This window comes from Equus asinus, chromosome 15 (genome assembly GCF_041296235.1).
Source record: "Equus asinus isolate D_3611 breed Donkey chromosome 15, EquAss-T2T_v2, whole genome shotgun sequence".
NCBI classification, from domain to species: domain Eukaryota; kingdom Metazoa; phylum Chordata; class Mammalia; order Perissodactyla; family Equidae; genus Equus; species Equus asinus.
In genome coordinates, this window is record NC_091804.1 from 103,926 (window position 1) to 131,417 (window position 27,492).

Here is a 27,492-nt window from a genome sequence, read left to right on the forward strand (position 1 = left end):
TTTCTTCTGATGAGAAATTTTAGGATCTACTCAGCCACTTTCAAATACACAATATAGCGTTATTAACTATAGTTAATATAAATATAAATAGAGTCAACAAGTGCATTACATCCCCAAGACATTTATTTATAGCTGGAAGTTTGTTATTCAACCCTCTTCATCCCTTTCACCCCCCATCCCGACCCCCCACCTCAATTACTCTTGAGGGAGCATAAAATCCTCATACTGACTAATCGTGGGTACTTCCAAATTATTTGTCAGCTTCCACCCAGATCTTGCATTGAAAATCTCAAAGAGAGAGTTTAGATTTTCTTTCCTTCTCACTGCCTGACCTGACCAAAATGTCATGCATCGATACTGGCCTATTGCTACATCCAGGAGAGTCACTTGAGGAATAGACAAAACTGGAGGAAAACCACATGGATAATTTATCACTACATTGTCATCACAAGCATGGAATTCACCAATGATGCCTAGGAAGAAATTGGGATCATTTATGGAATAGTGTAAAGAGAATATAGGAGATATCTCAGCTGAAGAGAAAGAAGCTACAAAAAATAATTATGCAAAAGATGGAGCAATAAAATGCATCAGGAGATTCAGGAGCATAAACAGAGTTAAGGGAAAAAAATGACCCATATTTTCTTAGTTACTCATTATGGAGAGCAGGATCAATTCCTAAAAGGTCAAGTAATTCTGATTCTGATGTATTTGATGATAATGTTTATTACTAATGGTAATTTGTATTTTCAACTATCATCATGTAATGCTGATAATTTGCATATATAATTTATATTTCTATAGTTATTGCTACTCTCCTCTTAGACTAGTGACCATTATTTTGAGCGACAAAAACACAGTGCCTTGAGATTATCTGTCTGTTCATTATATGTAAGTTATTGAATTTTTGTCTTGCATCAATTTTTATTTAATTGATTGTCATTTAGATGATTCAGATGTTTACACATAATTATCAAGTCAAATCTCAGTATTCCTTTAGCATTTCTCTCTTCAGTTATGGTTGGAAAAATCTGTCCCTAACTTAATATTACAAAAACATATGCAGATGTATCTCCAGATCGCTTTTACATTTAATTATTCATTCCATTTTTACTATTATAGCTTAGCCTAGAGAATTACGTAAATATGCATTACTTCACTCCTTCACACCTTTTAAACGCAGCTAACAGACACTGAATAAACCAGCTCATCCCAGGCGGTATCAGGAGTTACTTGCCCCACGTGCTGTCCCCAGGCTGCAGCCGCCTGAGGGGACTCGCCCGGGGCCCCGCCCTCAGAGCTCACACCCGCCGTGCGCTCTCGCCCCGGGGCCGCCCCGCCGACCCTCCCGCGCAGCTCTGCGCGCACAGGCCGGACGCTCGGAGCCGGCGCCAGGCCACGCTGCTCTGCCTCCCCGGCGCAGCGGCGCCTCTGGACCGAGCACGCGCACCAGCGGCCTCCGCGCAGGCTCCGTGCCCGCGCACGCGCCCTCGCGTCGCGCTCCTGGTGGAGACACCTGCGCTCAGGGCCGGGCTCCAGGCGGTTCTCGCGGTGCCATTCTCGCGGAACTTCCGCGCTTCGGTGGCCATTCGGACGAGCCGCGGCGCCCGGAGATGTTCAGGTTGGAGCGACACTTCCCAGAGGGCAGCGGTCACGCCAGATCTTCGGCTTCCATTCCGTATTCGCGCGGTTCTCCCTCTTTGCAGGGTGAGTTGAGCTCATTTGTGGATGTGTTAGCACAGGATGCGGGAATCCTGTGAAGCGAGTCAATTCGGAGCCCGACGTGAACCAGGAGGGGTGGCGGCGGAAGCGCTCACAGCGTGGAGGCCGGTAGTAGGGACGCCAGTCCTCACGGGACTCTCGGGCCTGAACGGCGGAGGACGGTGTGTGTGTGTGTCTGTGGGGACAGACGGGCAGCGTGTGGCGGGGTGTGTGTGAGAGACGCGAGTGAGCGGTGGGATGCGCCTCCGTGCCGTGGGTGTGGCTGCGAGGCTGTGACAGGTGCGTGGCTGTGCTGGGGTGACGGGGATTTGGTGCATGTCCTTCACCTGTGCGGGTGTGATGGCTGTGGCTCTGTGGCGTCACTGTCTGGTGGCTCTGGGCTCCCTGGCGCTTCCTCCTCTTCTCTCCTCACAGCTACTTGGCTGCAAGAGGGAAGTAGGACATTGAGCCCTAAAGAAGATTTCCAGCCAGGGGGCACCGAGGTTAGTTTGGGAAAGCCTGGGGAGTTCTCTACTTGGGAGCTCTGAGGGGCGGCTACTGTCTCAGAGCCTCGGGGTTCCCAGAGCTCGGACCCCAGGAACGTGCTGTAGACCTATTCCCGTGGTCCAGGCTCTGTCCTCCTGCCATCTGTTTATGTGTATGAGCAGGGCGGGTGTGGACCTGGAGAGTGTCGTGTAAGGAAGTCTTCTGTGCCCCAAGAAAAGCCTGGTGCCTCCTGACTTCCTCCTCAGTCCTGCCATCCCCAAAAGAAGAACCTTGATGAGGAGAAAGAATTGGTTTACACACAAAAGTCAACATTGAGGATGGTTGATTTTCTTTCATAAAATCATTGATTTTAAATTATTGATAGAAGAAAAGTTTAACAAAACTTTGCATTAACATCTGATTTTTAGTTGTCTTCCCAAAAACATGTCCAAATACTAATTGAAATAGAAGAAAATAAGGAATCATTTTATTTACCCACATGCCTTTTGTTGCTGCTTAAGGGCACTGTCAGTCTTACTAATGTTCTCACTGTATGAGATGCTCGATCACATCGGATTTTTTGGGCAGGTTATAATTCACAAATGTCTCTTTGTTTCTGCTCCGTTTCGGTGGGAGGGAAATTTCCTCTTTCCTAGAAGCTCTTGATTTATAAATTAAAAATGCATTCTCAAGTAAAAGTCCTGATTTCCCCCCCCCCTTTTTTTTTGTGAGCATTATCAGAGCAGGGCTGATAAGCACAATTTTATCCTAAAAAGGCAAATTGTTTCTTTTATAATACCCAGTTAGGGGACATGCAATGTTCTTCAATAAAAATAGCTAACATATTTATACAGGATTACAACATATTATTAAGTTTTTATGTAGATGATATTTCTCTAAGATGTTCATGCTTAAGAAGTGATCTTCATACTCTTGCCTCTACTGATGAAAACCCCAAGACACTAATATGTCATGAACTCTAAGAGCAGTTACATTTAGAAAATCTGAGAACAGAATCTATGTCTTAAGTTTCAACTGGATACCTTTCCCCAGTTATGAGTGCGTACTTTACACTGGGACCAGTATCATCCTGATTAATAATCCTGTACATGCCATCACATAGCAGGACCAAATTAATTAACCTGTTCCCTCTTAGATTTTTGTGTTTCTAGTTTTGGCTGTCAAAAACTGCGTATTGAAGATACTCATATCTCTTCTAGCCCAGTCTCTTCTAGCCAGTGTTTACGTATTCACTGACCAGATTATTCTCTCCTATGTGCTCAACTTAGTAATATTAAGAGCTATAATGGAGGAAGGAAGAAATTAAGTCCTGTAAAGAAATGATTTGAGCTTCCCGTGTCAGGACTGTAGTTGCATGAGAGATGGAGATCCCATTTGGCCAAGCAGGGAAAGACTGACATTCTCACAGACATGAGTTTTCTGGATAAATGTGATAAAGCCCAGCAATGAACGGTCTCTGGAGGCTGAGATCCAATGCTCTGTGAGGTTTTTGGAATTGAATAGCAATATGAATTAGTGATTGTAATGTATGGATCATGGTTCTTGGTAAGGAATTTCTGAATGATGAGTACAATGAATATTTTATTGCTGACTAGGAGGTGCTGAAATTGAATGACCTTAGTATAACTCTGCATCATCATACATCGAGTATTCTCTAAATCAGGAACCACAAAAGTGTTCAGTGAGGGATTGTTAATGGCCATAAAAGAGAATAAAAACATAAGCTGTTTAAGTTATCAGAGATGAAGAACAGAAAAGACCTTAGATATGTTGTCCAACCTAGTGTACAGAAACCTAGTCATCTGGAGATGATTAAATCTATTATAACTGTAAGTTTGAGTGCTATGCAGCCATTCAAAATATTTGTTAAAATAAGAAAACTATGTGGCATAGGATTTAACATAAAGAACTTCAGGATTGAAGACATCCCTTAGTTTATCAAACCCTCTTATTTTTCTATCCCTTGTGACAATGTCTTTATTTCATTTGGAGTGTTTAGCCCATTTACATTTAATGTAATTATTGATACAGTTAGATTAAGATCATCCATTTTATTATTTTCTGTCTTTTCCATCTGGCTTTTGTTCCCATGTTTCTCTGTTTTGTCTTCTTGGGTTAATTAAGTATTTATTTAAAATTCCATGTTAATTTGCTTCTTTGCTATACTTTGTGATCATTTTTAGTGGTCACGGTCTGTATTATAATATATATTCTTAACTATTCAGAATCTACTTAGAGTTAATATTGAACTCTGCTCTAACTCGTCAAGTGTAAGAACCTTGCAATTTATAGCCCCATCTTCTATATTGCAGCTGCCATATATATTGCATCTATCTTTATATAAAACTATAATACCATGTTTATAATAACATCTGTATTGATATAGAACACAGCACATATTTAAAGTATACACTTGGATTCATTTATTTAAAATTTTGATATAATAGACCTATAACATTATATCAGTTTCAGGTGTACAACATAATGATTCAATATTTGTATATATTGAGAACTGATCACACTAAGTCTAATAAATATCCATCGCCACATATAGTTACAAATGGATTCATTTTGAAATGTGTATACATCCATGAAACCATGACTACAGTCAAGATCATGAACAAATCCATCACTCCCAAAGCCTTTGTAATCCCTCCCACCTCCCAGCCTCCTCCCCCTCTGCCTCCAGACAACCACTGATCTGCTTTCTGTGACCATAAATTAGTTTGCAATTTCTAGAAATGTACATAAATGTAATCAAACAGTATGTTTTCTTTTTTGTCTTGTTTCTTCCACTCAGCATAATTACTTTGAGATTCATCCATGTTGTTTCATGTATCAGTTCAATCCAATATATAGCTGAGTAGTATTCCATTATATGGATATATTATAATTCATTTATCCTTTCTCCTGTCAACAGACATTTGAGTTGTTCCAGTTTGGGGCTATTATGAATAAAGCTGCTATAAACATTTCTGTGAGAGTATCTGAATGGGTCTAAGTTTTTATTTCTCTTAGGTAAATACCTAGGTGTAAAATTGTTAGGAAGTAAGGTAGTTGTATGTTTGACTTTAGGAGGAATTGACAAGCTGTTTTCCAATTTTTAAAACTGTTTTATATTCCCACTATTAATTTATGACTGCTCCATTGACTCCACATCTTTATCATCCTTCTTATTATCAGACTTTTGAATTTTAGCCATTCCCTCTAAACTCATTTTTAACCTGAATGTCACAAATTTTGACATGTTCTATCTTCATTATTATTCAGGTCAACATATTTTAAGTTCCATTTGAAACTTCTTCTTGGACTCATGGGTTATATAAATATGTATTGCCTAATTTCCAAACATTTCCCAGATATTTCTGTTACTGATTTTAATAATTCCATTTTGGTCTAAGAATACACTCTGTGTGATTGGATATTTCTAATTTATGAGACTAGAGTTTTGTTTCCCAACATATGGTCTGACCTGGTGACTATTCCTCATGCACTTAAGAGAACAGGTGTTCTGTTGTTGGGTGGAGTTTTCTATAATTGATAATTAAGTCTATTTGTTTGGTAGGGTTTTCTTCTTTGCTATTACTGATTTGCTATCTATTTACTGAGAGAAGTGTGTTGAAGCATCTTTACCATTTTATTTTTTTCCTATTACTTTTCACTTCTGTTTGTTTCCTATGTTTTGAAGCTATTATTATGTACATTCACACTTGTGAATGTGGGCTTGAGGAATTGGATACTTTTTCATTATGAAATGGCTTTCTGACTCTGGTAATATTCCTTGTTCTGAAGTCTCCTTTGTCTGGTATTATCACAGCCACTACAGCTTTCTTTGGATTAGTGTTTCCATGATATTCTCTGTCTATCCTTTTACTTTTGACCTATTTTTCTTTAAAATGTATATATTGTGTAAATGTGTATATATATTAAAATGTGTAGTATTGTCCTTTCTTTCTTAAACCCAGTCTGACAATCTCTAAATGTAATCATTAGACAATTTACAATTGATGTAATTATCTATATCAGCAGTTCTAAAACTTTAACTTGTAGAAGAGTCAGCCGGAGAGCTTGTTAAGCCATACTTTTCTGGACCCATCACCAGTATGTTCGGTGGAGCCCATGAATCTGCAATGCTATCAAGTTCATAGCTCATTCTAATGCTGGTCCAATAACCACATATCTATGTATTTGTGTCTCTCTGTACCACTGGTGCCTTTTTTCCTGTCTGCCTATCCGCTGCTTGTTTCCTTTTCCCACTTTCTTGCCTTGTCTTAAATTGAATTTTTTCTTTTGTATTTCCACTTCGACTTATCAGATATACCCCTTTATTTTATTTTTTGAGATTATTCTATGGTTTCCAGTATTTACCCCAGTCCATCCTCAAATACTGTTATACTGCCTAGCATATAAGGTAATGTTCAACAGTATATTTACCTTTCACCTGCCTATCCTCTGGATTATTTTTATCATACAGCTCACTTCTGCCTATAATGTACATCATACAATGCATCATTATTATTTTTGCTTTATGCATTTAGTCCTTTTTTAAAGAAATTTTAAAAATTCATTCTTCCCCTCCAAAATTCTTACACCTGGCAGACACAAACTAAGGAGATCTCTCAGAGCTTCTTTTTATCTATTAATTTAAACCAAGTGGTAACATAATTTGATTGGAATACAGCCACACCCATTCGTTTATATGTTGTCAATGGCGGCTTTCCAGCTACAACAGCAGAGCTGAGTAACTACAAAAATATTTATTATCTGGCCCTTTATGAAAAAAACTGCTGATCCTCAGTTAACGGCTCTAGAGGAACTACCAGAATGAGTGTCACTCAGGGGGATGCACTGCGGTGGTGCTCGAGGTGCTCTGCCCTGGGCTTCTTCCCTCCCCCTTGGCTTTCACTCACCAAGTGGACACAAAGTAGAGAGCAGCTTTGGTCTTCCTAAATATACGTTAGTGACAAGGTAGCTGGCATATTTAGGGGATTAAGAATTCCTTAATAACCAGACACCGAATAGCCAGACAGCTGAGGAGGACAGTGCAATAAAACCACATATAACAATGAATAAAACCGCATATAACACTTGAGGCAGAATATAACATGCTTGGCCATGGCATATTATTCTCTTGAAAAACTGCTCAGTTTTTCTTGTGAATATTTTATTCAGAAGTTTTGTACAAATATTCCAAATTGGTATTAATATTGATTTCATACATTAATACTCAAAATTAAGAATTTAATAGTCTTAAATTTTTGTTATCGCCATTACATGTTCATTAAAAGTTAGAGGTGCAGGCCTGGTGGTTAAGCTCGCATGCTCCACTTTTGTGGCCCAGAATTCGCAGGTTCAGATCCTGGGTATGGACCTATACACTGCTCATCACAGCATGCTGTGGTGAGCATCCCACATACAAAATAGAGGAAGATTGGCACAGGTATTCGCTCAGCGACAAACTTCCTCAAGCAGAAAGAGGAAGATTGGCAACAGATGATAGCTCAGGGCCAATCTTCCTCACCAAAAAAATAAAAATATATATATACATACAACTTGATTGCTAACCCATAGGGCTGTTTTTTTCATTTCATTTCCTTTCTTGTGATTTTAATATTAGAGTGTTAACCACTTTCCCAAATTCATCTGACAGACTAGTGTTTCCATTTATACTTTGTTTGAAGCCAACAGATTACCTGGGTACCTGCCCCAGCCCAATTCCTTTCAGCACTTCTCATCCTGGTAGTACTGCTGAGTCCCACATAAAGGGAGCATCTCTAAATGAGCCCCTCAGTGAAAATCAGGTATCATGTGTTCTTGGCCAATAGTATGCTGGAGCTCAGGGCCATTCTACAAGAGTATAAAATGCCATGTGGCTGCTTAGCCGTGTTTCAATACTTACCAGCAAACTTAACAATAGTGCAGATTCTTTAATGTGTGAAGGTTTTAAAGCAGGGTGAGAAATATCCACTAATAGTTTTATTTGTTTAATGTACCATGTCTAAAGTTATAATTGTCAAATAATTGTCATTTCATTAAACTATCAACATCCCTCTAGATTTGCACTGTCAGATACAATAGCCACTAGCTACTTGTGGCTATTTAAATTTAATTGATTAAAATTAAATAAAATTAAAAATTGAATCCTTCACGGGTACTAGCCATAACCAAGTGTTCACTAGCCACGTGTATTGGACTTTACAGATAAAGAAGTTTTCTATCATCATAAAACTTTCTATCAGATAGGAATATTCTGAATACCTACATTTGACATAAATAAAGAGAATTTTATGGATTTAACTAATTAAATACTGCCACACATTTAATCATTTGCAAAATTAATTGAGTACTGTAAAGCATATGGTTAAAATAAATCTTTGTCAGATATTTGAAAGCATCTTAATTCTTGTCTAGTAGAAACAATACGCAAAAATATTGTTTAAAAATAGTAAATTGGAAAAAAGTTGACTTACATTTTGTTATTACCATTTTTATGTTTATACATACTCATATTCTCATTTCTTACCATATTTCCCCTATGATTATGATAACTGGACGATTTTAGATAATTCCTGCAGTTTCCATGTTTTTGCCTCGCACACACACACAAAGTGTAATCACAAAAAGTGAATGTTTTGGATCTAGCTTATCAATCAAATATTTCTCAGTCAGGGCCTAGGTCTTGGTGACCTTGCGATGGAGGCCCCTAAATATCTCTCCTTTATTTCCTTCTTACAAACACGTGATTGAGATGGGTTAAGTTATAGTTTCAGACCCTTCCTCCCCCATGATGGAGTAACAAGGATAGCAGGCACTCTTTCACCTCAAACAATTTAAAAATATAAAAAATATGTGTGAAATGACAGTGTTCAGACATTAGTCAACTGCTCAAGACTAAGATCCCTGACTGCATAAACAGTCAAGGTGAACCCTAGTATTTCTCCAAAAGTAATGAACCAATAGCCACAGTGGAAAAACTCCATAATATATGGAATATTGGGTAAAGTATGCAAAAGGAGACTGGCTTAATAGAGAGGAAAAATTAGACCTATGACATAAAAAAGCCCTTAACCTTTTATAAGCTACTCTGGTCTTGCCTAACAAAGCTTAAAAATGCACCTTGAAAGGATCAAACACTTTCCAAGTTATATCACCTGCAAAGAAGCAGGAAAATGTGATACATGATCAGGAGAAAAATCAATATTTAAAACTGACTCAGATATAGAATTAGTAGACAGGTTATTAAAATAGTTATACCTATGTTTCATATGGTGACAAAGATAGAGCAAAATATGAGCATGTTAAGAGAGTCATGGGAGATTTTTAAAAACCCAAATTAAACATATGGAAATGAAAACTACAATGCCTGAAATGTAAAATACATTGGGGAAATTAACAACTGATTAGGTACTGCAGAGAAAAGACTATTGAGGTTGAAGGTATACTAATCAAAAAGAAACAGAATGAAAAGACTGTAAACTTATCAGTGAGCTGTGAGACAACTTTCAGTGACCTAATATTATCATTAAAGCTCCCAAAGAATGAAGAAAGAGGAGGGGACTGAAAAATTATTTGAAGAATATGGTAAACAATTTTCCAAAATTGATGAAAATTATAGACCTAAAATTAAAACTCAGTGAACTGTAATCATAGGAATGTAGAAATATAAACCAAGGCTGATCATAACCCATGATTTTAAAACAGTGATGAAGTAAAGAGGAAGTCAGCAGAGAAAGGAGACTCATTATGTAAAGAAAACAAGAATAAAATCAGATTTCCTTTGGGAAAACAAAGGTAGAAGGCAATTGAGCAAAATCCTCATGCAGTGCTGAAAAGAAAAATATTTCCTTGAATTCTATGCAAAGTAAAATATTTTCGTAAAAAAGTAAAAATTTGTGTATGTCCAATTTTCTCACAGACATAAGAAATGAAAGAATTGATTTAACAGCATACCTGCACTATAAAAATGTTAAAGTCCTCCAGACAGATAGAAAATAAAATCAGATGAAAACTTAGATCTACACAAGACATGATAAAAATGTGTGTAAGTATATTTCTTTCTTATTTTTTAAATTAGTAAAAAGATAACTGAGTGGGACCCTCAGAATGGTGTAATGAGGAGCTTGGCAATTTTCCCCAAAAAGCAATGATGAAACTGCATAACATTATTAAAACAATTACTTTCACTCTATGGAAATTGAGCAAACACATAAATGAATCAAGACGCATTTATTCAAGCAAAACTACTGAACTCCAGGAAGGGACATTGGGAGTGTCCAGAGTTTTAGCCTACGGATGCTCCCATCTCCCTCTGGCTTTGTTTTACCAGAGCTGAACAAGCTATGAAAACCAGCAGCTTTGAGCTCTGGGATACTGACATGAGTTGGAATGGAGTATGGAAAAACCCCATGCCTGGAGGTGTTGTGCAAAAGGAATATGAACCTCAGTGCAAACAACTGGGGATGGATAGCTAACACAGACGGTCTGAGGGTGCAATATCATGAGACTAACCAGAGGTTAATCAAGGCAATTCTGGAAATGAGAAAGCCAGAGAAGTTCTTAATAAGATTTGACATACTGGTGGGGGTCCGGAAGGTTGGTTTACGCATAAAAGTTGTGAGAACCCTAGCCATCTGTCCATCTCTGGCTGAATACGAGGCCTTGAGTATGCAAAGAGGTGACAGGAGAAGGCCCTGCAGAAAGTAAAAAGCCAAGGATTTGGGGTTTTTTTCTATTTTATTGAGGTCATAATAATTTATATCACCGTGAAATGTCAGTTGTACATTATTGTTTGTCAGTCACTATATAAATGTGCCCCTTCACGCCTTGTCCCTACCCCCCAACACCCTTCGCCTCTGGTAACACTAAACTGTTTGTGTGTTAGTTTATCTTCCACTTATGAGTGAAATCATATGGTGTTTGTCTTTCTCTGTCTGGTAAAAGCCTGGGATTTTAATGTGTTTCCCAACCAACACTCAGAGCCATTGCCAAGGGGTAGAAGGCTCACCTAATCAAGGGGCTTATGGACAACATCTGAGCATTCATTGGCTGACCACTAAGATATGCTGACCCAGAAGTGACTCTGTGAAGCCAGGCTTAAAGGAAAAAAAGAATTTAAAAAATAACAATAAACTGGTCAGAGACATCAGCATCTCCACGTTGCAAAGGAGACAGATTCCAGAATTAGTCAAGTCAGTACACAAAAGCAACAATATCAATTCCTGGGGGAGTAGTAGATCTAAATCCAGAGTTGGTACAATATATTATCTAAAATATCCAGGTGTCAACAATAAAAAATGGGAACTGCAAAGAAATGGGAAAGTGTGAACCATACATGGGGAAAAGTGAACAGAAACTGTTTCTGGGGGAGGTGAAGATATTGGACTCAGGAAAAAAATACTTAAAAGGAGCTATTATAAATATATTCAAAGATCTAAATGAAACCATATTTGATGAACTAAAATAATGTGTACAATGGCTCATCAAATAGAGAATCAATAAAGAGAGATTACTTTTTAAAAAGAAGATAATAGAAATTCAAGACATAAAGTGTTGAATATCTGAAATGAAAAGTTACACAGACAAGCTCAACAGCAAATTGAGTTGTTAGAAGGAAGATTTTGTGAACCTGCTCATAGGTCAATGGAGATTATCCAGTCTGAAGAAACAAAGATAAAAGGAATAAAAATTAACAGAATGTCACAACCTGCTGGGAAAACAATCAAGCATAGCAAGCATACACATGACAGAAGTTCCAGGAGTATAGTAGTTACTTTGAAGGAGAGTAGAGAAAAGGACAGAAAAGTTCTTTGAAGAAATAATGGCCCAACATTTCCCCAAATGAGGAGAAACCAATCTACAAATCCAAGAAGGTCAACAAACTTCAAGTAGGATAAACAAAAGGAAATTCACATATAAACACATCATAGTCAAGCTACTGAATGCCAAAGACAAGTAGAAAATCTTGCAAGAAGCAAGAGAAAGAGGGCTCATTACGTACAAGGAAACCACAAGCAACTGACAGCTGACCTCTCTTCAGAAACAGTGCAGGCCAGATGACATTGAAAATGCATCTTTCTCTTTTTTTTAACTGATTGTAAAGATGATTGCACAAAACAATGAAAAAACTGTAATGTTGGACCTATATAAATATGTAGTATATGAAAATTGCACAAAGACAGGGAGGAATGGAGCTATATCGAAACAGTTTCTAAACCTTACTGGAAGTAAATATTAATCTGAATAGTATTATGTTAAGATGTATATTGTCTTCCCTTGAGTAACTACTAAGAAAATAATTCAGGCTATTAAGAGAACCAGTAAAATGTTTCTCTAGAAAAAAATATATTTGATATGAAAAAGCAGTAAAAAAGGCACAAAAGCACATAAGACATAGGAAACAGCAGAATGGGAGATAAAAAGTTAACAATATCGATAGTTGAATTAAATTTGAAATGTATGAAGTACTCCAATTGAAAGCTGAGATGGTTGGGGCCAACTCTGTGGCACAGTGGTTAAGTTCATGTGCTCTGCTTCGGTCACCCAAGGTTTGCAGGTTCTGATCTCAGGTGGGATCTATCAGCTCTCATCAGGCCACACTGCAGCGGCATCCCACTAAAGCAGAGCAAGATTGGCACAGATGTTAGCTCAGCAACAATCTTCTTCAAGCAAAAAGAGGAAGATTGGCAACAGATGTTAGCTCAGGGCCAATCGTCCTGGGGCGGGGGGGATGGGGAGCAAAGATTGTCCAAAACAAAACAATATACAACTGTATGCTGTTTACAAGAGACAAACTTTAAATTCAAATAGACAAATAGGTTCAAAGTAAAATTATAGGAAAGTACACCATGCAAATAGTAACAAAATAGCTGGAGTGGCTATATCAATATCAGGCAAAATACTGTTTGACGCAAAAAATGCCACTAGAGACAAAAAGGAATATTTTATAAGGAGGAAACTGGCAACTTACATAATTATTTAACACTTATAAACATAAACATATTTGAGAGCTGAACAACAAAATATATGAAGCAAGTCTGGCAGAATTAAGATATAAACAAATTGTCAACAATAGCTGGGGTCTTTAATATGCCATTCTCAGTCTGCGTCCAATGAAGGAAGAGAAACCTCACAGTAATTTGAACAGGAAACTGTTAATATAAATGACTAACATAAGGGGATTAGAATAATGAGAGATTAGCAAGTAAGTAAACAGAATGCTACAGAATGTAAGACTAGAGATATAAGGAACACCAAACAGGGCTGAGATTGAGAGCCCATGGGAGATCCACTTGACAGGACTGAAATCCAGACCTTGTGGGAGAGGGCAAGGCCTTTACTTACTGAAAGGACTCTGCGAGTAAGCCATGGTAATGGATCTTCAAGAAGCCCACCCCCTAGTGTGCTGCGTAAAGCTGTCCGTGGGGAATCTCACCAGAGATACTTAAGTGCGAAACTGTGCAATGGAGGACACACATGGAAACTGCTGATTACTGAGAGCTGCTGGCATCAGGCACTGGAGAAGCTCTGAGTGACGCAGGAGCCAAGCAGATACTCTGCCATAAAATAATCCAAGGATAGGTGTGTGATTAAAGAGCACAGATGTATTTACAGAGCAGCCAGAATGAATGATATTATACCTGAGTCAATAATTTTTTAACTGTCACACAGCATTCCCAATGATGGAGAGAAAAACTAGATTAAAAAATGAATATGAACAATCTTATCTGCCAATTTGAATGACGTCACACGTGTAGAATAGAGGCAGAGACCATATGCTAGGCTATAAAATGACTCAATATATTTAAAAGAACTGAAATAATGTAAAGTTCTCCTATCACAACATAATTGAATTAAAAAGCAACAGAAAGAAATGTGGGAAAATCTCAAAGTTTGGAAATTAAACTACATGCTTCTAAACCGCCCACATGTCAAAGAAGAAATCACAATGGAAACTAAAAATAATTTGAATGAATGAAACAAAAACAACATCTCACAACTGATAAGAAGTAAACGAGGATGCAGAGGAAAATTTATAGCTTTAACACCTATATTAGAAAAAATTATTTTAAATAAATACCTAATTGTTCACCTTAAGAAGGTAGAAAAGAGGAGCAAACAAAACCAAAAGCAAGCAGAAGGAAGGAAATGATCAAGAATAGAGCAGAATTGGAAGTCTATTAGAAATAATCAAAAATTACAGCAAAGATGCAGGGTACAAAACAAACTTAGAAAGATCAGTTGCATTTCTATACTCTAATAATGAACTAAGAGAATTCAAGAATACAATCCCATTTACAACTGCAACAAAATGAATAAAATATCTAGGAGTAAATTTAATCAAGGAGGTAAAACACCTATACAATGAAAACTATATGACATTACTGGAAGAAATTGATGATGACATAAAGAAATGGAAAGAAATTCCATGAACTTGGATTGGAAGGATAAACATAGTTAAAATGTCCATACTACCTAGAGTGAGCTACAGATTCAATGCAATCCCAATCAGAATCCCAATGACATTCTTCATGGAAATAGAACAAAGAATCCTAAAATTCATATGGGGGAACAAAAGAACCCAAATAGCTAAAGCAATTCTGAGAAAAAAAAACAAAGCTGGAGGCATCACAATCCCTGACTTCAAAATATATTACAAAGATATAGTAATCAAAACAGCATGGTACTGGTAAGAAAACAGGCACACAGATCAGTGGAACAGAAGAGAAAGCCCAGAAATAAAACCACACATCTACAGACAGCTAATCTTTGACAAGGGGGCTAAGAACATACAATGTAGAAAGGAAAGACTCTTCAATAAATGACATTGGGAAAACTGGACAACCACATGCAAAAGAATGAAAGTAGACCATTATCTTTCACCATAAACAAAAATTAACTCAAAATGGATCAACTACTTGAAGGTAAGACATGAAACTATAAAACTGTTAGAAGAAAATATAGGCAGTAGACTCTTTGACATGGGTCTTACAAAGATCTTTTTGAATACCATGTCTCTTCAGGCAAGGGAAAAAAAGAAATAACTGGGACTTCGTCAGACTAAAGAGCTTCTGGAAGGAAAAGGGAACAAGGATCAAAATGAAAAGACAACCAGGGCTGGCCCGGTGGTGCAGTGGTTAAGTTCGCACGTTCCACTTTGGTGGCCCAGGTTTCGCTGGTTCGGATTCAAGGTGTGGATCTGGCACCACTTGGCAAGCCATGCTGTGGCAGGCGTCCCACATATAAAGTAGAGGAAGATGGGCACGGATGTTAGCTCAGGGCAAGTCTTCCTCAGCAAAAAGAGGAGGATTGGCAGTAGTTAGCTCAGGGCTAGTCTTCCTCAAAAAAAAAAAAAAAAGAAGAAAAGAAAATATACTAAGGCAGCAGGGCAGAAGAAAATAACTTGCAAAGGAACCACATGAGGCTTTCAGTGGATTTCTCCGCAGAAACCTGACAGTCTAGGAGAGAGTGGAATGATCTATTCAAAATCCTGAATGACAAAACTTTCAGCCAAGAATACTCTATCCAATGAAAATCTCCTTCAGATATGACAGAGAAATAAAAACTTTCCCAGATAAACAAAAGCTAAGGGAGTTCATTCCCACAAGTGCCCCCCTACAAGAAATCCTCAAGAAGGCCCTCATATCTGAAAAAAGAAATAGGAAAGGCGCTACAAAGCCCTGAGCAAGGAGATGAATAGGTAGGCAATAATCAAGAAGTGGCATATCTCTATCAGATCAGGTTAGTAAACAATTCTAACGTCAAGGATAAGATAAACAGAAAATACCAAAACAAAAATGACCTCATCTTTTTATCCATAGACTCACAACACAAGTTGGAAAATGATATGACAAAATAACTTAGAAGGGAAATAGTAAAGGGATGGAATCAGTATAGTCTAAGGAAGTAGGAGGCTGTCAGAAAATGGACTATCTCAACTATGAGATTGTTTATATGAACGTAAGGGTAACCAATAACAAATAATCAGAACAGACATCTTTACAATAAACGAGGAGGAAAAGAAGAAAACCAACAGAGAAAACTACCTAATCAAATTGGTAGTCCAAAATACACAGGAAGGAAACAAAGGAAATGCAGAAGAACCAGGAAATGTGTGAGAAGATGGTAGTGTTAAGCCCTGTATATCAATAATCTCTCCAAATGTAAATGGATTGAATTCTCCAATCAAAAGACACAGAGTGACAAGATGGATTAAAGAACAAAACCCAACAATATGCTGCCTCCAGGAAACATATCTCAGCTCTAGAGACAAACATAGGCTCAGAGTGAAGAGATAGAAGACAATACTTCAAGTCGATGGCAAACCAAAGAAAGCAGGTGATGCCATACTTATATCAGACAAAGTAGACTTCAAGATAAAACTGATAAAGAGAGACAAAGGGGCAGTGTATAATAATAAAAGGGACTCACCACCAAGAAGACATAACACTTATAAACATGTCTACACCCAACACAGGAGCACATAAAGCGACTATTAACAAAGCTAAAAGGAGATATTACCAACAACACAATAATAGTAGGGGACCTCAACACTCCACTTACATCAATGGATAGATCATCCAGAGAAAAAGCCAACAAACAGATACTGGACTTAAATGAAAAACTAGATGAGATGAATGTAGTAGACATATATAGAGCCTTCCATCCCAAAACAGCAGAATACACATTCTTCTCAAGAACACATAGAACATTCTCAGGGATAGAGCAAATATTGGGAAACAAGGCAAACCTTAATAAATTTAGGTAGATTGAAATCATATCTACTATCTTTTATGACCATAATGCCATGAAACTAAAAATCAACTACAAGAAAAAAGCTGGGAGAGGAACCAAAAATGTGGCGACTAGACAACATGCTACTGAACAACCACAGGGTCGTCAGAAAAATGAAGAAATCAAAAGATATTTGGAGGCAAACATGAATGCAAACAGCATGTTGACTCTTATGAGGTGCAGTAAAAGCAGTCCTAAGAGGGAAATTTATAGCAATACAGCACCACGTTAACAAACAAGAAAAAGCTCAAATAAACTATCTTAATCTACACCTAACAGAATTAGAAAAAGAAGAAGAAACAAAGCCCAAACTCAGGAGAAGCAGGGAAATTATAAAAATTAAGTGCAGAAATAAATGAAATAGAAACAAAAAACACTGTGAAAAGGATCAATGAAACAAGGAGCTGGTTCTTTGAGAGGATGAAGAAAATTGACAAACCCTTAGTGAGACTAAGAAAAAAAGAAAGAAGTCTCAAATAAATAAAATTAGAAATGAAAGAGCAGAAATTTCCATGGATAGCACAGAAATACAAAAGATTACGAGAATACTATGAAAAACTATATGCTAACACATTGGACAATCTAGAAGAAATGGGTAAATTCTTAGACTCTTACAACCTCCCAAAACTGAATCAAGAATAAACAGAGAATCTGAATAGAGCAATCACAAGTAAAAAGAGTGAAACAGTAATCAAAAACCTCTCCAAAAATAAAAATCCAGGACCCGATGGCTTCTCAGGAGAATCCTGCCAAACATTCAAAGACAATTTATTACCTATTCTTCTCAAACTATTCCAAAAAGTTGAGGAAGATGGAAGTACCCCTAACACATTCTATGAGGCCAACATCACCCTGATCCCACCACCAGACAAGAACAATACAAAGAAGGAAAATTACAGGTCAATATCGCTGATGAACATAGATGCAAAAATCCTCACCAAAATATTGGCAAACTGAATACAGTAATACATTAAGAAGATCATACACCATGATCAAGTGGGATTCATACCAGGGACACAGGAATGTTTCAACACCCACAAATCAGTAAATGTGATACACCATATAAACACAAAAGGAGGAACAAAAACCACATGATCATCTCTATAGAAGCAGAGAAAGCATTTGACAAGATCCAGCATCCATTCATGATAAAAATTCTCAATCAAATGGGTATAGAAGGAAAATATCCCAACATAGTAAAGGTCATATATGACAAACCCACAGCCAACATCATACTCAATGGGGGAAACTGAAAGCCATCCCACTGATAACAGGAACAAGACAAGGATGCCCACTCTCTCCACTCTTATTCAACATAGTACAGAGGTTTTGGTCAGAGCAATTAGGCAGGAAAAAGAAATAAAAAGAATCCAAATAGGCACTGAAGAAGTGAAACTTTCACTCTTTGCAGTCGACATCATTTCTATATATAAAATGTTTAGAAAACTCTAAAGAATCCATCGGAAAACTCTTAGAAATAATCAACAACTACAGCAAAGTTGTAGCATACAAAGTCAATGTACAAAAATCAGTGGCATTTCTATACTCTAATAATGAACTAATAGAGCAAGAACTCAAGAATACAACCCAATTTACAATTTCAACAAAAAGATTAAAATATCTAGGAATAAACTTAACCAAAGATGTGTAAAACCTATACAAGGAAAACTATAGGACATTACTGAAAGAAATCGATAATGACAAAGAAATGGAAAGACAGTCCATGTACACGGATTGGAAAAATAAACATAGTTAAAATGGCCATACTACCTAAAGCAATCCACAGGTTCAATGCAATCACAATCAGAATCCCAATGACAATCTTCACAGAAATAGAACAAAGAATCTTAAAATTCGTATGGGGCAACAAAAAAACCAGAATAGCCAAAGCAGTCCTGAGAAACAAGAAGAAAACTGATGGCATTGAAGTCCCGGATTTCAGAACATATTACAAAACCGTAGTAATCAGAACAGCATGGTACCAGTACAAAAACAGGCACACAGGTCAGTGAAACAGAACTGAAAGCCCTGAAATAAAACCACACATACATGGACAGCAAATCTTCAATAAAGGAAGCAAGAGGGGCTGGCCTGGTGGTGCCGTGGTTAAGTTTGCACGTTCCTCTTTGGTGGCCCGGGGTTGGCCAGTTTGGATCCTGGGTGTGCACATGGCACCACTTGGCAAGCCATGCTGTGGTAGGCATCCCACATATAAAGTAGAGGAGGATGGGCACAGACGTTAGGTCAGGGCCAGTCTTCCTCAGCAAAAAGAGGAGAATTGGCAGCAGATGTTAGCTCAGGGCTAATTTTCCTCAAAAACAAATAAGTAAATAAAAAATAAAGGAACCAAGAACATAGAATGGAGTAAGGAAAGCCTCTTCAATAAGTGGTGCTGAGAAAACTAAAGAGCCACGTCTAAAATATGAAAGTAGACCATTATCTTTCTCCATAGACAAAAATAGACCCAGAATGGATCAAAGACTTGAATGTAAGACCAGAAACTATAAAACTTATGGAAGCAAATATAGGCAGTACACTCTTTGTCATCAGCCTTAAAAGGATCTTCACAAACATAGAAACAATAAACAAGTGGGACTTCATCAGACTAAAGAGCTTCTGGAAGGCAAAAGAAACCAAGATCTAAATGAGAAAACAACCCGGGAACTGAGAGAAAATATTTGCAAATCATATATACGATAAGGGATTAATCTCTGCAATATATAAAGAGCTCACACAACTGAACTATGAAAGAATAAATGACCCAATCAATAAGTGGGCAGAGGATATGAAGAGACATTTTTCCAAAGAAGATATACAGATGGTCAATAGGCAGATGACAAGGTGCTAAACATCATTAATCATCAAGGAGATACAAATCAATGCTACAGTTAGATATCATCTTATGCCTGTTAGAACAGTTACAATGACCAAGACAAAAAAATAACAAATGTTGGAAAGGTTGTGGAGAAAAGGGAACCCTCATCTACTGCTGGTGGGAACGCAAACTTGTGCAGCCACTTTGGAAAACAGTATGGAGATTTCTCAAAAAGTTAAAAATAGAATTACCATATGACCAGGCTATCCCACTACTGGGTATTTATCCAAAGATCTTGAAATCAACACTAAGAGACGTATGCACCTCTATGTTCATTGCAGCATTATTCACAATAGCCAAGATGTGGAAGCAACCCAAGTGCCCAACGACTGATGATTGGATAAAGATGATGTAGTATATATATACAATGGAATACTACTCCACCATAAAAAGCACATAATCGTCCCATTCACAACCACATTGGTGGAACTTGAGGGCATCATGTTGAGAGAAATAAGCCACACAGAGAGAGAAAAGAACATATGATTTCACTCATATGTGGAATATAAACAAACTTATGGACAAAGAGAACAATTTAGTGGTTACTGTGGCAGCAGGAGAGTGGGTACAAGGGGTGCGGTGGCACATCGATATGGTGTTTGATAAATACTGATGTACAACTGAAATTTCACAATGTTATAAACTAGTTAGACCGCAATAATTTTTTTTAAACTGGTTTTTTGGAAAGTTCAGAAAAGGTGAGACAACATGAGTGACATCAGCCTCATGGTGGAATTTTCCCCCTTGTCACTCCCCTCTAAGTTACAGCCAAATGGACATGCACTGACCAACATAGGATTTCCTATACAGCAGTAGAGGATGCCTAAGAGATCCATGCGTCTATACATCTGAATGTGGGTGGACTCAACCCCCAGTAAGCAGTGGAACTAGGGGGGAAGCCCCCACCACCCTCCCTGAGTGGCAGCAATCCAGGTTGTGGATCCTCACACAGTGGCTTGCACAAGTGGTGAGGACAGCCCAGCTCACCTGACTGCCAGTGGAGCATGGATGGTGGCAGCCTGGCCTGTGTGACTGCTGGCACAGTGGAGGTGGCCTGGCCCACACAACTGTGAGCAAACTGGGTGGGGGCAGAAGAAATAGCCCCTTTGCCCCAGCACTGGCAGGTGGAACCTGTGACCAGAGGCTTCAGGAAACACAGCAGATCTGGTGACCTAGCCCCCACTGGTGGCACCCCCCAACACCAGCTCAGCTGGAGATACATATAGTTCTCCAGGTCCCTGGCAGGGATAGTGACACCTATGAACCCAGCACCCCTGGCAGCAGTGCAACGAGCACCTTCAGACAGCCCAGGACAAGCATCACCGGTCATGCATGGGGCAGCAGCATCCAAGCCTATGGGAGCCAACAGAAAGCCAGTGGGGTCTCAGATAAACCAGCTTCTCTATACCTGGAAGACCTAGAAAAAGAACAAACAAAGCCCAACGTCAGGAGAAGGAAGGAAATAATGAAATCAGAGCAGAAATAAATGAAACAGGAAGTAGAAAAACAATAGAAAGGATCAATGAAACTAAGAAGCGGTTCTCTGAGAAGATAAACAAAATTGACAATATCTCAGCCAGATTCAGAAAAAAAGAGAGAAGACTCGAATAAATACAATCAGAAATTATAGAGCAGTAACTACAATGGACACTGCAGAAACACATTGGATTACAGAAGAATACTATGAAACACTATATGTCAACAGACTGAATAGCCTGGAAGAAATGGATAAATTCTTAGAACCATATGACCTCCGAAAACTGAATCACGAAGAAATAAAGAATCTGAATACACCAATCACAAGCAGAGATTGAAACTGTTATCAAAAGCCTCCCAAAGAAAAAGTCCAGGACCATACAGCTTCTCTGGTGAATTCTACCAAACATTCAGAGAAGATTTAATTCCTATGCTTTTCAAACTATTCTGAAAAATTGGGAGGATGCGACACTTCTGAATTCATTTTCTGAGGCAAACATTATCCTGATATGAAAACCAGACAAGGATGACACAAAAAAGGAAAATTACAGGCCAATATCAGTGATGAACACAGACGCAAAAGTACTCAACAAAATATTAGGAAATTGAATACAACAATACATTAATTGGATCATAGACCACGATCAGGTGGGATTTACTGTAGCGGTGCTGAAATGGTTCAACATTAGCATATCCATCAATGTGATGTACCACATTAACAAAATGAAGAATGAAAATCACATGATCATCTCAATAGATGGAGAGAAAACATCTGACAATTTCCAATATCCATTTATGATAAAAACTCTCAATAAAATGGGTATAGAGGGAAAGTACCTCAACATTACAAAGGCCATATAGCACCAACCCACCGCCAACATCATACGCAATGGTCAAAAAGTGAAAGCCATTCCTCTGAGAACAGGAACAAGACAAGGGTGCCCACTCTTGCCACTCTTCTTCAACATAGTACTGGAAATTTTAGCCAAACAAGTAAGGCAAGTAAAAGAAATAATAGGTATCCAAAAAGGAAAGGAAGAATTAAAACTGTCACTATTTGTGGTTGACATGATTCTATATACAGAAAACTGTAAAGAATCCAACAAAAAACTATTAGAAATAATCAACAAATACAGTAAAGCTGCAGGGTACAAAATCAACATTCAAAAATCATTTGCATTTCACTCCGTAATGGGGGCCTGCAGTTTGCTAGTTTGGATTCCGGGCATGGACCTACACACCGCTCATCAGGCCATGCTGTGGTGGCATCCCAAATAGAAGAACTAGAATGATTTACAACTAGGATATACAAACTATGTACTGGGGCTTTGGGGAGAAAATAAAAGAGGAAGCTTGGCAAAATACGTTATCTCAAGGCCAGTCTTCCTCACACACACAAAATCACTTGCATTCCTATACACTAATAATGGATCAGCAGAAAGAGAAGTCAAGACTATAATCCCATTTACAATTGCAACAAAAAAGAATAAAATACCTGGAATAAATTTAACCAAGGAGGTGAATGCCATATACTCCAAAAACTATGACATTAATGAAATAACTCAAAGAAGACAAAGACATGGAAAGATATGCCATTCCCATGTATTGGAAGAATAAACACAGTTAAAATGTCCATATTACCTAAATCAATCTACAGACTGATCTACAGATCAATCTACAGAATTAATGCAAACACGAATGGAATACCAATGACATTCTTCATGAAAAGAGAGAAAAGAATCTTAAAATTTATATGGAAAAACAAATGACACTGAATAGCCAAAGCAATTCTGAGGGGGGAGAAAAAAACACTTGGATGTATCATGCTCCCTGAACTCAAAATATACTACAAAGCTGTAGTAGTCAAAACAGCATGGTACTGGCATAAAAAACCCAGATATACAGATCAATGGAACAGAATTGAAAGCCCAGAAGTAAAACCACACATCAAGGGACAGCTAATCTTCAACAAAGAAGGCAAGAACACACAATGAAGAAAGGAAAGTCTCTTCAATTAATAGTGTTGGGAAGATTGGACAGCCACATGCAAAAGAATGAATGTAGACCATTGTCTCACGTGATACTCAAAAATTAACTCTAAATTGATTAAAGACTTGAATGTAAGACCTGAAACCATAAAACTCTTAGAAGAACATATAGGCAGTACAGATTGACGTAGGTCTTAGTAGTATCTTTCTGAATACCATGTCTCCACAGGCAAGGGAATCAAAAGACAAAATAAAGAAATAGGACTACATCAGACTAAAGAGCTTCTGCAAGGCAAAGGAAACCATCATCAAAATGAAAAGACAACGTACCAATGGGAAGAAAATATTTGCAAATCATACATCTGACAAGGCGTTACTTTCCAAAATATATAAAGAGCTCATACAACTCAATAACAAAAAAAAGAATAATCCAATCAAAAAAATGGACATAGGATACGAACAGACATTTTTCAAAGAAGATATCCAGATGGCCAATAGGCACACAAAAAGATGTTGGACATCACTAATCGTCAGGGAAATGCAAATCAAAATGACAATGAGGTATCACCTCACACCAGTCAAATGGCTATAATTACCAAGACAAAAAATAACAAATGTTGGAGGGGATGTGGAGTAAAGGGAATGCTCTTAAACTGGTGGTGGGAATGCAAACCGGTGCAGCCACTATGGAAAACAGTATGGAAATTTCTCAAAAACTTAAAAACAGAAATACTGTATGATCCAGCCATTCTGCTACTGGGTATTTATCAAAAGAACATGAAATCACTAATTCCAAAAGATATATGCACCCGTATGCTCACCACAGCATTATTCACAATAGGCAAGATATGGAAGCAACCTAGGTGCCCATCAAGGGACAAATGGATAAGAAGGTGTCGTATATATACACAATGGAATAGTACTCACCCATAAAAACAGACAAACTCATCCCATGTGAGACACCATGGATGGATCTTGAGCAAAACAAGTCAGACAGAGAAAGAAATACTGTATGATTTCACTCCTATGTGGAATATAAGCAAACACATAGATGAGACTAGATTAGTGGTTACCAGAAGAAAAAGGGATGAGGGAGGATGAAATGGTAAAGCCACATATGTATGGTGACGGATAAAAACTGAATTATTGGTGATGAACACAATGCAGTCTAAAGAGAAACTAAAATATAATGATAGACACTTGAAATGTATACAAGGTTGAAAGCCAATATGACCCAATAAAATAATTATATATATATATGTATATATAAATACATATATATACATATATATATTTAAATACAGACAGTGACCACTAAAAATAGGCACATATAGAAAAAGCAAGTTAAAATGGAATTTTAAATAAATATTATTAACCCCAAAGAAGAAAAAAAGAGAAAGGGGAACAAAAGCCAAATGGAAAAAAAGAAAACATACAGTAAAATGGATGACCTAAATCTAACTGTCAATTATTACATTAAATGTAAAAGGATAAAATTCTCCAATTGAAACTTAGAGTTTGTCATAACAGAAAAACAGGATTTAAAAAGAAACAAAAGAATATCTTAAATACTCAAAATCTTTGTTAAATTCTATCATACATAGTTTCCTTATTTTGACAAATATTTTGAATGGCTGCATAGCACTCTAACTTATGGTTATAATAGAATTAATCATGTTTAGGTGATTATGATTTTATACATTAAGTTTGACAACATATCTAAGGTCTTTTACTGTCACAGAACTATACACTGAAAAGTGGTTAAAATGGCAAATGTAATGCCATGTATACTTTCCAAAATAAAGTAAAAGAATGATGTGCTTATCTACCACATGGACGAACTTTGAAAACCTCATGCCAAGTGAGAGGAGCTAGACATAAAAGGACACATATTGCATGATTCCATGTAGACTGAATTTCAAGACTCAGCAAATCCATGGAGACAGAAGACGGGTTAGTGGTTTCCAGAGTATGGGAGGACCAGGGATAGGAAGTGACAGCTAACAAGGACAGGGTTTCTTACTAAGGTGATAAAATGTTTTGGAATTAGATAGTGGTACTGATTTGTACAACCTTGTGACTATAGTAAAATGTTTTCTTTTGAGTACATTTTTACAAGGTGAGTTTTGGGGCTGGCCTAGTGGCATAGTGGTCAAGTTCAGCACACTTTGCTTTGTTGGCCCAGGTTCACAGGTTTGGATCCCAGGCATGGTCCTACGCCACTCAACAAGTCATGCTGTGGTGGCATCCCACATACACAATAGAGGAAGATGGGCACAGATGTTTTCTCAGGGCCACTCTTCCTCAAGCAAAAAGAGGAAGACTGGCAACAGGTGTTCGCTCAGGGCCAATCTTCCTCACCAAAAAAAAGAAAAGAAAACAGTGAATTTTATGATCATGAATCTATCTCAACTTAAAAAGTAACGTAAAAATTTACAACATAAATTCCTTACCATCACGGTGCTCTCATAGGTCATCAGAGTTTAATCACAACCCGACAGTGGTGACTGCAGTCAGAATGACATCACTGCCTTATAAAACACCAAGTCACATTATCTGAATCTCCCTAGTGGCCTTCGATGCATCTATTCCTATTCAGGGTTTACTTTACTTACCAGAAGGAACGTAAAAGTGTCAACTATGTCATTTGAATCTTTTTATCACCCCGAATACTAAGATGGCATGGTCTGGAATATCATAAGCACTTACTAAAAATCTGATTATTCTACCCCAAATTCTAGTTCTAGACATTTCTTAAGAAAATACTGAGATAAAGAAATGCATGTACGAGTATGTTCAATACTTAGTTTTTGACACCCAAAAACCAGAAACACAAAATTCTAACAGGGAACAGGTTAATTAATTTGGTTCTGCTACATGATGGCAGGTACAGCATTATTAATCAGGATGATACTGGTCCAAGTGTAAAATATGCACCCATAACTGGGGAACGGTATCCAGTTGAAACTTAAGACATAGATTCTGTTCTCAGATTTTCTAAAAGTAACTGCTCTTAGAGTTCATGACATTTTAATGTCTTGACTTTTTCATCAGTAAAACTAAGAGTGTGAAGATCACCTACTAAGCATGAATATCTTGGAGAAGTATAATCTACATAAAAACTTAATAATATGTTGTAATCCTATATAAATATGTTAGATATTTTTACTGAAGAACATTGCATGTCCTCTAATTCGGTATTATAAAAGAAAATTATTCTTAGATTAAAATTGTGCTTATCAGCCCTGCTCTGATAATGCTCACAAAACAAAGGGAAAAAAAATCAGGACTTTTGCTTGAGAATGCATTTTTAATTCATAAATCAAGAGCTTCTAGAAAAGAGGAGGAGGAAATTTCCCTCCCACCGAAATGCAGCAGAATCAAAGAGACATTTGTGAATCACAACCTGCCCAAAGAAGCTGATGTGATCAAGCGTCTCATAAAGTGAGAACATCAGTAAGACTCTCAGTGCCCTGAAGCAGCAAAGAAAGACGTGGGGAAATAAAATGATTCCTTATTTTCTTCTATTTCAATCAGTATTTGGAAATGTTTTTGGGAAGACAACTAAAAATCAGATATTATTGCAAAGTTTTGTTAAGTTTTTCTTATATCAATAAGTTAAAATCAATGATTTTATGAAAAAAAAACTATCCTCAATGTTGACTTTTGTGTGTAAACCAATTCTTTCCCCTCATCAAGGTTCTTCTTTTGGGGATGGCAGGACTGAGGAGGAAGTCACGAGGCACCAGGCTGTTCTTGGGGCACAGAAGACTTCCTTACACGACACTCTCCAGGTCCACACCCGCCCTGCTCATACACATAAACAGATGGCAGGAGGACAGAGCCTGGACCACGGGAATAGGTCTACAGCACGTTCCTGGGGTCCGAGCTCTGGGAACCCCGAGGCTCTGAGACAGTAGCCGCCCCTCAGAGCTCCCAAGTAGAGAACTCCCCAGGCTTTCCCAAACTAACCTCGGTGCCCCCTGGCTGGAAATCTTCTTTAGGGCTCAATATCCTACTTCCCTCTTGCAGCCAAGTAGCTGTGAGGAGAGAAGAGGAGGAAGCGCCAGGGAGCCCAGAGCCACCAGACAGTGACGCCACAGAGCCACAGCCATCACACCCGCACAGGTGAAGGACATGCACCAAATCCCCGTC

General features: G+C 37.9%; 1 long non-coding RNA gene across 1 annotated transcript in view; it reads left to right on the forward strand.

Moving 5' to 3' along the window:
- The first annotated feature begins 1,940 nt into the window (after nt 1-1,940).
- The window catches only part of LOC139040282 (uncharacterized), a 31,880-nt gene continuing 6,328 nt past the window's right edge, over nt 1,941-27,492 (forward strand). Inside the window, exon 1 of the long non-coding RNA XR_011494465.1 lies at nt 1,941-27,465. This is a non-coding gene — a long non-coding RNA (uncharacterized lncRNA). The remainder of the gene's footprint in view (nt 27,466-27,492) is intronic.